At 40.7% G+C, this 14208-nt stretch overlaps 1 protein-coding gene across 4 annotated transcripts in view; it reads left to right on the top strand.

The window, feature by feature from the left end:
• Window positions 1–14208, top strand: part of LOC124159288 (histone deacetylase 4) — a 539951-nt gene that overhangs the window by 149320 nt on the left and 376423 nt on the right. The window lies entirely within an intron of this gene.

Raw genomic sequence — 14208 nt, forward strand, 5'->3', positions numbered from 1 at the left:
CAGGATGTTGTCGAGGAAGGGTGAAGAGCCGTATCCCACTCCTCCCATTCGTGCCACGCCTCTCTGTCTCCATCCCGTGTCGGGGTAAAACAGAAATAAGAAGGGAAATCGTGGAAATAATGGAAGACGTTGGAGGAGTTGGAGGGTGCTTCTTTTTTTAAATATAGCTTCTTAAACTTCGCCTTCTTTTCCCTTAATTGCTTGGGGTATTTTCGTCCCAGAGGAAAGAGAGGGGGGATGTTTAAAAAGGGGACGGGGAGGGGTGGAAAGGGAAAACAGGGAAGGGTTGGGAACGCTTAGGGGAGGGGGATGAAGTCGTGGCATGGGTTTGAGGAAAGGAGTGGTGTAACAATAAACGTCGAATTTTTAGTCTTCGTCAACTTTTTCAACGCACCCTTCTCTTCCTTTCTCGTCTTGCTTTTTTCCCAAGTTTTCCTCCTTAACCTCGAAATGAACTCCCCTCTCCCGAATCCTTTTGTTCCCTTATTAGAAAGAATCCTTTGTGGACTTCAATTAATGCGTTCAAAATACCATCATTAGGGAGTTATACGAGTCCCAAGTTCAAAATAAAGAAGGGTCGGTATTTCGGCTCACGAAAATGTATTTTGCGATAGAAGCGGAAGTGGAGGGGATCAAATTAGGAATCTACAGTTTTTTAAAATTTCGATCTTGTCCCTTTACTTCGAATCCAACCGTCTCACATATAGCCATCAAAATTCACATGTATTTTAATCCCTAATCATTTTTCAATATTGTGCCTATTCTTGGTATGGAATGGTATTTTGAGGAGGCGACCGACCGCTAAGGTTATTTGCGCCATGAGAATGAAACCCGGAGTTCGGGCTAGAATCCAACCGTCTCACATATAGCCATCAAAATTCATTTATATTTTAATCCGTATTCTTTTACCAATTTTGTGCCTATTCTCGGTATGGTATGTGGAAGAGGCGACGGACAGCTGAGGTCATTTGCGCCATGAGGGAGGGGTGGGTAAGGAAGGGTGGAGAGAAACCCGGATTTCGCACTAGCCTGCTCTTAACGATAGGTGCCTAGGGGGACCACGGCTTAACGTCCCATCCGATGGACGAAGTGTTGCGCTTGAAATGTCCTCCACACAAAATTCATGCAGGAGTCGGGCATTCTCTGAAAATTCTCTGCCGCCGCCGGGATTTGAACCCGAGCCCACGGGATGGGAAGCCAACATTAGCCAACACAACAACCCGATCCCCCACAAATTCTCACGTTTACTTATGTTATGTCTGCTTTGTTGGATATATCTGACCTCTCTACCGACCAATTGTTAAATTTTATTGGTTATTTAGTCCATCTTTATCTATCCTCGAATATATTTAGCTTCTGGTTCTTTTATAACATCGAAAATTGTGGATGTTCCTATAGCAGTGATTCCCTTGGGACTCGGGACACTTGTCTCACGATATCTGCTTATGTGAACAATGAAGTTTCACATCTGGCCATTCAAAAGGGAATGATTTGTATTGGCTTAATCTAAGTCTGATATTCTCCTCCTCCATTTGCCTTGTTATCCAGGAGTTATTGTAGTGCTCGACACTTTCGAGTCTAGTCAAGAATATATACAATAGCGACTAGCTCTAATAGTTTCAAAGATAGATTCTGCTCCTACAGTGATTTTTTATTGTCCAAGTCAACTAGTTCACAAATAAATGCCTCCTGAGATGAAATTTTGAAAAGGTGCTTGGATAAAAAGGTGATATTTTTTGTGCAACCAAAGGTGATATTTTTCGGTCTTTCTGAAGCATGCGGTATATAATTTCTTCATAATCGAAATGAAATTTTCTCATTTTATGTAAATTTGTATGAATTTTTCCAATGAATTATTAGTCATTTTTCATCGCGGTTATCTATGGCGGTTATGCATTGAATTCTCATCACGTTCAATTCAGACCAAAGAAAGTACATGTGTGCATCTCATACTCCTAAACCCATTAGCCCTTAGTGCTACTTTCGTTTGCGTTCGACGCGTCTTTTGCGTCGTTATCTCATTGCCGTTTGCCACATCACGTTATAAAACTTCTGTAGTTGTTTGTCCTTCCATGTAGGCACACCTCTTGACACGCTCAAATAGGAAACATTAAAACATTATACGGTCGTGAAATAAAAGTTTCCCACTTCTCTGGGCACTATCCTTCCGAGCGACGCCGGGTGGCCTGCTAGTTAATTGATATAAAACTTTTCCCGAAGATAAAATCTTACATTTTCTTTCTCAGTCAGTTTAAAAAAATATTATCTAAGTATTTATTATTTTGTCATCGCCACATCATCAGCCTACGCCCTAGGCCATTCTCGGCGAGTCACCTTCGTCATCGAGTTATCTGTCTTACCGCCTTTCCAGAATGTTCTTTGACGAGTAAGCCAAACCTTATTCATTATGTATTCGTACTAATTGTCATTAAATGGACTTTACTTAAGAATGTGTGTGTACTTCTTTATGATGACTGCCCCTGCGGTATGAGATTCCCGTCCGTCTGAGCTACGTATCAATGCCCTTAATTATGGTCGCCCCTCTGGCATACGACAATATTAAATACTAGGTTAGGTACTTCTAATTTTTTTCATAACGGTTTTGGTTTTCCTCAAGTTTTTTTATTATTTTGGATTCCATACAAATGAGCCGTCATCCCTGCTGGTGACGTACTCCTCATAGTTTCACTCCTAATTCCCTTTTGTAATTTTTTGTCGGCTTTGGCGCCCATTCAAATTCTTAGCTAATGCGGCAGAACAGTCTCACACCAGCGTCCTCCACCCGTGCCGTTTTTCACTCAAGCCATCACCATTTTCAAGGCGCGTGAAGGATGGTGGTTCCACGATCCTTCCAACTCCAGTGGCAGTCCCCGACCGTACGCTTAAGGGCTAATGGATTTTCGGATGGTGACAAGTACTACTGAGTCTGTTGTTCGATTTCTCACTTATCGTTGACTGGTTTGATCTGTAAATGTGAAAATCTGGAATATTACTGTAGGGTCGTCAAGTCGGCCTCATAATGTGCTGTCACCCACCGCGGTTTAAAAGGATTTACAGAGGTCATCACTGACGGCCAAATTGATCCGAGTTTAACGGGGAAATAAGGAATTATTAGGGGTGTCAACCTGAATTTACATTCATGATAATGTTATTTATAAAATTCATAGCTCTTCACCGATATTCCTCGCAATTAAAAATATTAAACTGCAAAATATTTGAAAAACTTGGATCGCATTTCATTCATCACCGTGCGGCGGACATTTTTGAAAGCCGATTAAAATGCGACCGAAGTGGCAACGGAAATCAACCTTCTGTAGAATGGAATTGGACCTCTTCTATGCAGTCCCCTCGGTAAAAATCATCCCGTGCAAAAGCTTTGGTGTGTGAAATCCATGCCCGTAGGCTTCTGGTTAAGATATTTGCAGTTTCATTGTCTCCATTAAGTCAATTCTTCCGAGTGTTTCCGCCGCGTTGAAGTTCGTCGTTTCAAAGATATTACGGTTGCAGGGCCCATCAATAGGTCAGAAACAGAGTTGACAGGAAAACATAGTTCCATAATTTTTTGAGTTACACGCTCAATGTAATTCCTTTGTCGACGTAACTTGAGATTAACCGATAATGTCTTTGAGGCACCTCACCAAATATCCTTAGATGTAGGTAGCTCTAAAACGACTTTGCCAGATTTGCATGTATATTCCCGAGTATAATTTTTATTTTTACTTGTATACGGTATCGTCCAATCATAAGTACAGTTATCAAATTCACTTATCTAACATACCCCCTTGAATATGATTGGGATAAATTTATTGTTTTATTCTAATTCCATTCAGTGCCTATCTCTTGATAAACCTGGTACTTATGAAATACGCCATTATTATAAGTAAGGGCTATATGCATTGGATTATAAACGTTTTTCATCTTACTGCATCAAGATTTGTAAGTGGGAGTATAGCTTACAATTCGATTTTTTTAGCGTTTATCCTTTAGTTAAAAAATTAAATTTGACTTTCTATTTTGTAAAGTGTTTGTAATACCTTCATATTGTCAAAATGATCATGAAGAAGAATAAAAGTAGCTTGTGAAAAGTTTCGTTGAGACAATTTTTATATTTTTGATCAAAGATGTTCATTTGATTGAAAATCAAATAGTTGTACGTTGAGGATAGGTAGCTAGAGGTCTTCGACGTGTGTGAAATGTATAGCAAACTTTGGAATTTATGTAATGACTTATATAAATAGTAAAAATATATTATTATAGCTTTTCTGATATAAAAGGCTGCAACAATCAGTAGACGTGGAGACAACGGAGAATTGGATAGAAAATAATTAGAACTTTTTCCAGCCTAGCAAAAGGAAACTGTAATGGAGGTCCACCGATGAAAAATGATGAATTTAAAGGGGAGATTGTGGTTATATATGTCCGCAAGGAATAAATAAAACTCTAAAGGCCAGGACTTGCACTCAAACTTGTCTATATTGGGTGAATGCCCAGGATGATAACGATGGCTTGTCCCCAGAAGAAACGACAGCGTCCGCTAATATTAACCGTGGTTTATTTATGCGTCTTTGGAGCGCTATTGTGTTTCCTCTCCTTGTTTATTAAGCTCTCTATTTATAGCGGAGTATTTTTATGTTCCCAACCTCTCCTTCCGCGACTCTTCTTATCCCCCTTCACCCCCAAAGGGGGTGCTGCGACAACCCCCTCCCTTTCCCCTTGTGTATGCGTGGGGTTTTCGACGGAGAAAACGTATGCGGAGGCAACTTTGAGGACAGACTTCGGATTTTCGCTTAGGGATTCGCATGAGGCTCCTGTGTGCGTGTCTTGGAGAGAGAGGTGTACGAAGATGGAATATGGTGGGTGTTTGAATGCGGGAGGGGTGTGTGATGGGGTAGTGGGCGTTCGGCCCCTCGGGGGCAGGCAGGACGGGGGCGGAGTGTGGGAGGAGGCGGAGAGGGTCTCTTGGGGGCTGGGAAGGTAGATACCGGCGCCGAGACGCTCTGCTATATTTATCCTGAGAGGCGAACTGGATCCAGGAATAGAGCGGGAGGACAGAAATAAGGCGGCGCTGGCCGGCGCCCCCCTGTCCACTGGGGTGCGGGGAAGGGTGTGCTAGAGAGAGGGAGAGAGATATATAGAGAGAAGGTATTAGGGATTGCCTAGGGTAGGGTGTTGACACCCTTTTACCGAGACCAAAATTGTCGCTGTTCAGAAAAAGTTTCATATGCACGTCGGGCGAAAAGTCTATAACTTATTACCATACGAGTACAAAAGGGCGGTGAATTTTGATGCTTGTAATTTTAATCACCTACATTAGTTACTTTTTTAAGTATGTTTTTATGTACTTTCCCTTTATTTTTATGTGTTTTATTTCTGGAGTTCATTTTTTGTTTGATTTATTAGCTTTTTGATATTTTATTGTTTTGTGTTGAGTGGACGCCTTGGTTTTAGAGAAAAAAACAAGGGATTGTTGTTGAAGAAGCCATTTTGATATGTAAGCGATAAAGAGAGATAAAGTAGTGTCAAGTGATATTGAAGTTTTTCGTGTGAAGAGATAGGAAAATGTCGATAAAATATTTTTTATATAGTCAATTATTATTCGAAATGGAAAGCTCGTCTTATTAACAAAAATCTAAGTATTCACCAAATGACGATTAATAGAAAAATTCGACGGTTCTTTTTTTAAAGACAGTTTGTAAAAATACAATTTTATTATACATTCGAAAAACCCTCAAAATACACATTTTAGATGTAGAAATAATCTACTTAGAATACATGCGTGAATTATTAGTGGTAAAAATTTTCAAATACCTCCACATTTAAGTGTAGGATAGCTGCTAGGGATCATTCGGCTTCACTAAATTTTTTTAGGAAAGATCAACTGATTACGATGCTTTTCTGATTATCAAGGCCATGCTCTCCAATTTTACCGACCTCAAGTCTTAAACATGGGACAGATGGCGTTATCGTAAGCGAGTTGTGATGCTACTGACAATGAGATCAAAGGAAATGGTCGAGATCGAAGCTGAATAAAAATCGAGTTTTGATCAAAACTCGAAGATGTCGTTTTCCTCGACTTTAAACCCTTCAGTGGGCGGGTTAAATTTTGTTACGTGGTTGGACGCGCGGGCCACACTGGTGGTTCAAATTCAATTTTTTTCATTCCCTTAAGTTTCAATATTTTGTAAAAAAAACTTTTTACAAACAATAAAATTGGACTTATTTAATTATTTAGAGAATTTTGTATCACAAGGGAAGATTTTTATAGCTAACAGTGGGAAAAAATGCACCCCTACCACCTCCCTTGCGTAGGAGGCAAGAAAACAGGCCACTTGTCGAGGTACCCATAAAAGTAACATAAAACTTCCAAACATTGTTCACACGTAAAAGCAGACAAATATCATACAAAATTTGCTGCAGAGCTATAAGTGATGGTGACAGAAAAATGCTACACAGGCGCGTGGGTCACATGCGTGGTCCAGTCACGCAGGATTCCTTGCGAGCGCTATTTATTGGTAATCTTGTTCCGATAACTAACAAACAACTATGTGAGGATTTCGAGGACTAAATAATGTGCAGCTACTGAACATCACATGCATATTATGCCATTATAAGAAAAACTGTACAAGAATGAAAAACTGGCGCGCCTACTGAAGGGTTAATACTCGATTTTTATGGAAATCGATTTTTCCATCACATTCTCGAGATGGTTGGAAGTGTGTGGCGGGTTCTCGTATTGTATTGAGAAGATGGAAGATTCGCTCCGCGTCCTTCACTTTTTATTTGGGTCCCACTGCCTCATCACTCCTGCTTCTAAATCTCCAGCTTCGTTCACCCTCGGAATCCTCTTTCCTTCGTCCGGAATATTTTTTCCAATAGCCTCATTTCCACTGGTTTTTATGCCCTACCATTGTGTTTTTATACTTGTCTGAGCGGCGGTGTTATTTTAATCGTCTGCGGTCCTGCTCGTTATTTTCGACGTTATTTTGTAAATAAGTAGCGCATTCCATGGTATTTTAGGAGATCTGTTGTTTTCCTTCCAGGCCTGACAATTTTTTCGCACGTTTACTCACTCTGGGAGTTGACTGGTTCTGACTTGCGCTCAACTCAACATACCCCGTAGGTTTAGCCTTGTTCCCTAGTCCTATTATTTTATAGTATAGAGGAGGAAATATTCTGTTATAATTCTGGCTTGTTACATTGTATATGTTTTTTCATAGCTAAATCTAAGTAATTCAAATTTTGTTAGTCAGTTAATATTTGCAGGATTGTATTTTTTTTAAGAGTTTGATAATGCTTTTCTTGTCTTATGCGTTAGATTTAATAGATATTAGATGTAGCTTTTATCGTCAGTTTGGAAGAGAAGCTTGCAATTATATTCGAAATATTTTCGAGGATATTGTACATTTAGCAATGATTGTGCGTAAGTTAACCCTTTTAAAAAATGTGAAGGAATATGTAACGTTTATACTTAGCGTAATTTTGTAGCTTTCGGCGCGTTTAATTAACCTAATTAAGACTTACACCTTATTTAGACTTAGGCAAATATTCTATTCATTCATAAATACATACTTTGAATGAAGCTATTAACTTCTACGAATGATGAAAGCAGTAAGTTCTAGTACTGGAATGAAAGTTACTGGTTGTTCTTGGAAGTTACTAGATTTATGTTTACAATGCTGGGGAAGAGGCGAAATAGCATGAAATGTACACAAAAGACAGGCATTACGAGGGAAACAAGGCGAAAATAGAAATTTTGCGGATCGTTTAAATGATATGAATGGTTTCTTGAATGAATAACTATTGCGTGTACCACTTCTTTTATTAACACAAAGCGACCCAGGTTTCGATGAATAATGGTCATTGTCTGGCGTAAATTATTATCTATTAATTATCTTTAATAATTAACCCTGTTGATGATGATTATTCATCGGAACCTGGGTCGGTTCATTAAAAAACAAATGAAATTTTTCTTAGATGAATATTAAATATTTAGCTTTAATAATTTAAATCCGATGATTATAATTATTAATCGAAACCCGGGTGTCTTTATTTAAAAATAAAGTGGTTTGAGTAATAGATATTCATCCAAGAAACATTAAAATCGAATACCGTATAGTTAACAATGGATTAGTGAATTTTACTCATATTGGAATTGGGTGTCTGTGTGGGAGGTTTATCCATGGCTACGCCACTGAATATGCCGTGATGATAGAGGCTTTTTCTTTACGAAACTCGACTTTTGGGATGAACACACAGGTGTGTTGGTGTGCTTCGCGGGAGTGAATCATCAAATAGTCGCGCCAATATGCAAGCTAACCTCCTCTCGGTTGTTTTCACACTCACTAAGCCCTCTGCGCTAAGAATTTAAAATTGATTTGCAATTTTTTCTTTGTAGGACTCTTTGAGTATTAATAATAATTCTAAATTTGCGAATAAGTTAATTTCGCTAAGGTTACCTGACGTCCCTCCAAAGGTTCGTCTTCGAGTGAGAAACTCGTAACCTATCGCGCGGCTTATACCAATCACTCTTCGCGTTCGCGTGGGCGGGTTGGGGCCCCCGGTGTGGGGCGCGTGGGACGTCCCGTGGAGTCGGTGAGCATCCACGCCCAACGTTATTTCCCTCCCAGACCATTGCAGCGTACTTCGTAGGGGCGGATGGAGAGGAAGGGTGCTGAGAGACAAAACAGCCAATTGGCCCTTCTCCCCCTCTTGTGTCCATCCCCTCGGATTTCTTGGCTCCCTTATCTGCATCCACCTCGTTCTTCTGTTTTGCGAAGTTTCACGAAGGGAGACAATGACCCGTAAGGAGGGTGGATCATTAAAACGGCCTCCTTTAGTAGTCCCGACTTCTACCGCAGAAGAAGTGTCTAAATTTCCCTTGGTTTGGGGTGGAATGGGAATAATTTCTTCGAAGGATGAGATATAAGTTCATTACTTATATTAGGTCATCGCCGCCATAAGACCCCGATGAACTTGTACGGGGTGGAAAGAAATCGCGTTACGAAATTTTAACCGTGGATTGCTGATTCCTGTGGGAACCAAAATCACTAAATGATGTTTAGGTCGAAAAAGTATCATTTTTAAACTACTGAAACGTTGAGCCGAGCTCTTCGATTGGCCGCGATTTTGCCCCGTTTCCGGATGCCCTGGACGAAGGCAAAGACGAATGCAGGCAAAGCATTCGAAGTCATCAGTTGTGTATCGACCCGCTTATCGGGAAGTGTGCACCATTTTAACGGTGACCCTAATGTTGCCAGATAGCCGATGACACGTTGGGTTAAAATAATTTTTGTGTTGAAACAAAGTCCATGTTTATTTTATGAATCCTTTAACTCCAAAAGCCAAGGTGAAGATGATTAATTGTACTTGATGATGAATAAAGTACTTAATATATTGATACACATTTATAGACACGGTTTCAATATTCATAGTTTTGAAAAAAATACTTGAAACTTTCCACGATTATAAAATGTCTTACGACCTCCTTTTTCCATGTTACTATATCATTTACAAGATTACTACATCACCTTGAATTTGATGTAGTTACATTAAAAGCTTGGTCATAATAAATTATATAATCGTGGAATATTGCTAGTATTTCTTTCAATATGGAAAAAATCCACTCCATCTTCGGCTTTTGTTCAATTTTCCCGAGTTTATTTTCAAACGAGTGCTGGGGTATTGTTTTTTATATTGTCGAACATATTTTCTAAATATATCTCTTTTATCCTTGTCGCATGGTCTTGTCTTCCGGGTTGGATGACCCCGTGTTGGGTGCGACGATTTTTTCAAAAGCAGGGCTTCCGTTCCCCTTAGTAATTACGAGCTTGAGAATAGTCGCCACCATGGAAAGCAAAACGCGTACGTGTCCCTCGGGCGCACTGTCGACCGCTCTGGACCCCTCTCCCGATGATTGATCTCTGATGAGGTGGCAAACAGTCCCGCTCCTTCGAGACTCTCCGTTTGATTTTGCGCCCCCCGCCCCCAATCACACCCGCTTGTGGCCAACAACGCTCCCATTTCTTTTCTACAATCCTTCTCTATCACGCAAGGGGCGGATTGAGCATAAAATTTGCCGGGGGGGGGGGGGGGGGGGGTCATGACCCGGGTTAGGTATGGTATGGTATTTGGAGGAGGTGACCGACAGCTGAGGTCAGTAGTGAAGATTTCTCGGGCCTTTCACCGGATAAGGTCCTCCACATGTCCTTCCAGCGTTTCGACAAGCGCCTCGCCCATCGTCTTCAAGGACTCAGGAATTCAATGTCATTTCGTGTTCACTTAATGGCAGCGCCTAAGGTTTACCAGTGAGCTAATCTCACCTCAACCAGTCAGATAACAGAAGTACAAATAAAATGACTTGCGCATGTGCTCTGTTGTCGTCTTAGTGTTGCTCGCGTGGAAATGAAACTTAGAATCTAAATTATTAACAGGCTTTTGAACGAAGAAATTCAGTAAAGGGATCATCATTTATTATTGCAATTCATCATTTTTAATTACAATTTTTTCTTTTGTAATAATTATATACTTTTTCATTTTGATTTTTTTTTCATCTTTTATTATTGTTTATTTATTATAATTTTTATATTTTTTCCTTTTTTATGACAAACGCGCAACGGCGAATTTAAACTTTAGACAAAAAATGCGGAAACATTAATTATAGATCTGTGATTTTAAGGAGGTTAAGATGTAGGAAAGACTCATGGACGAGTAATTTGGTGAGGCAATGTGTATGAAGTGGGTATACTTGGTTCATAGTCCTATGCATCTGTAAGTAGTGTATTACGTCTGCCCTTCACCCTAGACTTTAATTTTTTTACTAGGTGTGAAATGAAATCGTTGATGGTTCGTTCATACCACGGTGTATATATACAGATGTCCATGTTAGAGAGCGGTTGCCATCTCAGCGTCTCCTGATTGGCTGCCACTCCCCTATGATTTTTGAGTGCTGGTGCCAAGTATGGCTATGTTGTAGCCGCCGTAAAACCAACTTTTACTGAAATTCTCAGTAGACCACTGCCAAGCTGGGAACCTGAGTGCTATCAAAATCAGCGATATTCAGCGTAGCGTCTTTGTTTATCGTGTTATCGTGCTGTCGAATTTGAATGGATTCTTTCTGTTGTATGGTATTGTATTTATAGGGGGTTACCGACAGCTGAGGTGATTTGCGCCATGAGAGAAGGGTATTGAAGGAAGGGTGGAGAAAAACCCGGCGACGGCAGTAGCATACTCTCACCGAGAGGCTCCAAGGGGAACACGGCGTAACGTCCCATCCGACGGATGGAGTGCTGTACTTGAAGTGTCCTCCATAAGAAACTAAAGCAGGGATCGGGCAGTATCTGAAAATTCTCTGACGCCGTCAGGATTGAAATCCGAGCCCACGGTGTGGGAAGCCAACTTTCTAGCCTCCACAGCAACTCGTTCCCTTTCTCCCGTGAAAAAAATTTTTTGGGGAGTGCTACGCTCCACAATAAATACACATCAATCTTCTCTCATGTTTGGGATTTGTATCCACTTATTTGCATATACACTCCTTTTACTCCTTTTCAATTATACGAAAACTGTTAAACTTATCAAAATTACAAATTTTTGATGAAATGTTGGGGGTAGGGGGTCACGCACCTTGTGACCCCCCCCCCACTAAATCCGCTCCCAGAGATTACCCATCAAAATGACCGGTCTGGTCCTTCTAGTGTTAGTGCGCACGTGCCAAAATCAGCTTAATACCTTAAAATGTATTCACTTGCTATCTCTTTTTGGATTGTGTCATCGTGTGTGCTCTCCTATGATCCCATACTTGTACTTGGAGGGATGTAAGTCCAGTGTCCATCGACAATTCGACCTCCTCCTTCATGAGAAACATCCCTTTCATTAAACTTCGCACTCCCGCCACCGCGTGTGTGTGTGTGTGGCGTGGCGAGCGGTCGAGCCCGCTGCCAATTCCTCCAGGGAGACCTCAAATGAGGAAGCGGTCCCCTTCATCTCAACGACCACACCACCTCGCCATCCGGCTTCCCTCGGAATAATAAAAAAAAGAGAGGACACCCAATTTTACCGCGGGTATCCTATCCACTCTTTTTATGTTCCCCGCATCCTTGATCTACGGCTCACTTCCTCCGCTGCCACAAAAACGTTTTTCACCTCTTTCCCTCAGTATCCCCTGGCGTACCCTTAACCTTTACCGCGACCTAATTTTCCGTCATCCACTCTGAATTAATTCCCGCGTGGAAGCTGTTTCGGAGCCGGATCAAGGTCGTCTTCAATCTCCGGACTGGTGAGCAGGAGGGTGAACCTCTTACGCGAAATCTGGGTGCTACCGTCGCTGGAGTTTATAAATTCTGTTCATGTGTGTGGAATCTCGAGGGGGTGGAGTTGCCGTAGTGGCACCGTTTATCATTCCCACCGTCGAAGTGTGGTTTCCCGTGTATATTTGGAACATTCCAACTTGGAAGTACGTTTCAATGAAATTTTGATTGGATTGTTTTTTTTTTATGATTCAGTGATTTATATTTACTGCTGAATGGGAAATTGTCCTCTTCATATTGCTGATCATAGTAATTATCAAACCAGTCTTTGAACTTTGAAGTAGCAGTGGGTGTGGCTAGCTTGAAGCCCCGTTTGGTTTAGCGATTCGTTAATGAAATAGTTTTTATTTGTGTGAATTTTTCATGCGTTAATGCAATTGTTGAATATTTTTTGGCTAAACTACCTTGACTCGTTATATCATCCTTAGTTGGCTGACTGCTGACAATTGGCTGACAATCTAAAATTGTTGGGTCATCGACATGGACAAGGCCTGCAGCATAGCGGTCATGGGTTCCTAATCCCTCTCCATCCCGAAATATTTGCTGCTCTCAGTCTTCAGTGAACCCCATTCAGTATACTTCCAGAAATGATCGTTCCGCTCCAGAAAAAAAAAACAATTATTGTGACGGCCTTGGTCATTAACAGTCGGTAGGCTGTCGACCATAGTAGACGGTCGATAATCGCTTGATCGACAGCCAACCAATTAAAGGTGTCTATGTCAGCAATCGTCATCGTGAGTCACCGTCGTGCAGGCGGTGGCCCAACTAATGATGTGTTTTTTGCTTTGCTTGAACCAATGGATGCCAAAATGGAACCCTGCGTGATATGCCAAGCAAGCCTCTCCCAGATTACTGGAAATCCGTGTTATCTTGAATCTGGATAAGAACCAGAAACTGCCATTATATTGGATTACTTCTGACGGATAGCCGCCCAGATAAAAAGAGCCGAAATCAAATTATCATCATACATCGAGACCATCTGCTCTCTAGCAGTTGAGCCGTGTGGTCTTTTGGTGTGCGAATGATTGCTGCCATTGCCGTTAATTACTTTTCTTGTTATTTTTATTTTCTCTAATATTTTTCATACTTCTTGTGAAAGAGAAAATACAGTTTTATATACCCTTTCGATACTTTAACTCTTTTAATTTTTCCTTCCAAAATTTAAACCTTATGAAGTTGCGTTTATCAGGTACTTTCTGCACTTTTTTCGGAGAGAAACTACCTGCTTTTTGGTTTCTCAAATTTAGTCATCCATATTTCCTCGAATAAGACTGGAGGAAGTACTGAAATTTAGTCCGTTAAAAACAAACCAAGTACAATTTTCCACGATTGTTAGATTTAATACGAAGTAGGTTTCAAGATTACTACATCATCTTCAAAGTGAAATTAAAACCTTGGTCGTAATAAATTTTATATTCGTCGAAAATTGTAAGTATTGATTTCAATAAGAATAAATTCCATTCCATCACGCTTGAATATTCGGATTTTATTCCAAATAGAATTCATCACCATTGGCGTCTAATTTTTCACATTTGCCTGCGAGGATCGCTATGGATTTTGAGTAATTATTATTGATTAAGCATTTTCGAGTCAAATAAGGTCAGTGTATTAATAATTCGGGCGAAATGAAAAATAAGTATAGATATGGCATAAAAGATAATGCAATGAAGTTTTCTCAGGCTGAGCGAGACGAGAGTAAAGACGGGGTTGAAAGAGGGCTATTCCGTTTTTAATGCCATCGCAAAATATTCCTCCCTAAGCGACGGAGCGATCGTTAATTACCCTGACTACGTGCTCTCGTGCGAACCGCACGGAGGAAGTAGCGGAAAAGGAGGAAGTACAAAAAAAAGGGGAATTGCACGCGCGCGCGGGGGCGCCCTCCTGGTTTTTGTGGGTGCGGATTACC

Source organism: Ischnura elegans, chromosome 5 (assembly GCF_921293095.1).
Source record: "Ischnura elegans chromosome 5, ioIscEleg1.1, whole genome shotgun sequence".
Classification (NCBI taxonomy): domain Eukaryota; kingdom Metazoa; phylum Arthropoda; class Insecta; order Odonata; family Coenagrionidae; genus Ischnura; species Ischnura elegans.